Below are 2,079 nucleotides of genomic sequence, written 5' to 3'. Positions count from 1 at the left end.
CGTAGAATAAATGGATCAAGTAATGAATAAGGAAAATCGTCAGGAATCCAGGAATGTACACAAAGGAAAATCTCCAGGTCCTTAATTCTTTATATGGTTGCATACCAACTTCAGACCTCCTTACGAGATACAACTGTTCTCTGAAACAAAGCTTTTAACTATTTCTCTCTACAGGCTGAAGTCCTGTGGACGGTCACTTGGAGTTGAAGTATAAAGAAGTTGTGAATCCTACACGAGTATGTCAAATAATTTCTAAATGGAAACTACATCTACGTATGTATATGTGTGCTAATAGGCTCCCCCCACACACACCCTTACAAATGAGCTAGTCAGCCAAGGCAAGTATCATTGTTCCCCCTACCCATTGCCTGGGTCAGAAGAAGCGCAGCAAGATACAACACAAGCCGCTTCATTCACATGGTGACCCTTCCTCATCGTCCCCTCATGCGAAAATAGAGAAGAGTAGAAATCCCTTCGGGCCGTGTCAAATAATTTCCCAGTTATATTATTATTGTTGCTTTTTATGATTTCTTTCATTAACTCTCTTACTAATATTGGCATGTATAGTACTTATTCTGTCTGCCGTCAGGCGATTTTATCCAGACAGAGGAAATTTCTTGCACAGCGTAAGGATCAGTCAATCTGCAATATTCGAAACCTCACATTAAAGAAGAATCTTTAAGAAATGAATTCCGGCACATTTTGAGACCAATGTGTACTTTCTGGAATGGAGTAAGCTGTTGGTACAATTAAGTCCGTCTTTTTGTCAACGGAATCAACATACACGCTCTGTTTGGCAAAAATAATACAGAGTAACTTTCTTCCAACAAAAGCATTTCCTGTTTGCTCAGGAAGTGCTTGAGATGTAGTATCACTCACTTGTGTCCATATATGCACACACACAAGCACGTGTATGTCTATATAAACACTTGTACGCAGGCATAGGCACACAACATGGTACGTATGCACACGTATATACACACGTGCAAACACACACAAGAATAAATAAACACAGAAGGGACAGCCCTCCAAACATTCACTGAAAATTGAAAAGAGAGATAGATATAAGCAAATGTACATAGAAAGAGACAGATCGAAAGACAGGCAAGCACGCACACAAACACACGTAAGTACACACACACGCACACACACACACACACACACACACACACACACACACACACACACACACACACACACACACACACACACACACACACACACACACACACACACACACACACACACACACACACACACACACACACATATATATATATATATATATATATATATGTATGTATATGTATATGTATATACTGTATATATGTATATATATATATATCTTTTTGTAGCCAGGTAAGATAATCTCTTGAAGGCAGACAAGGCTATATATTATTGAAAATTAATTCTTGATTTTTTTGCGTTATTTTCTGTGCGACATACATATAACTATATTCTGTAAATTTACATGATAGATCTTTAATTGTGGCCGACATTACGGAACTGTCTTGGTCCATCGTCAAGAGCGAAGCGCTGTGTCCTGTAGTGTGTCTTGGTTATGTACGGTATGTGAGGGTTCATAGACATTATACTGTAGATGAGATTGTCACTGATCGGCTAATGCCGGCCAATGAGCGCACGTGACGTTCTCATCTCCGGGGAGCTCTCGTAGTAGACGAAGCGATGGGGTTTATCGGTCTTCTTACTGTCATTTTTTTCCCTGAAGACAAAGTCTGAAGATCTTTCACTTGAATATTTATGGTTGGCTGTTTTGTTTGAACGTGGGGAGCTTCTAAGAATAGTAGCCCAGGTAGATATTGTTCTCTGTCATTATGGTCTTGTTTTGAACTAAGTCTTTTCTTGTTAATGATCTACTGTGTGTGGAGGTGTAATGGGGCTTGATAAATCCATTACTTAAGTGGCATGCCAAACATCTCGTTCATTTTGTGGTTGTCATACCAGTATATGACTGAGGCCCACATTCCTCACTTTTGGAACTGCATTGATAGAAAATATTGTCTTCCTTTAGATTCTTTTTTGTATTGTTGGAGCAATTGCGTATTACTAGTTGAGTTG

The sequence above is a fragment of the Oratosquilla oratoria genome, chromosome 36 (assembly GCF_046742065.1).
Source record: "Oratosquilla oratoria isolate Oo_2021 chromosome 36, ASM4674206v1, whole genome shotgun sequence".
NCBI lineage: Eukaryota > Metazoa > Arthropoda > Malacostraca > Stomatopoda > Squillidae > Oratosquilla > Oratosquilla oratoria.
This window is presented reverse-complemented; position numbering follows the sequence as displayed.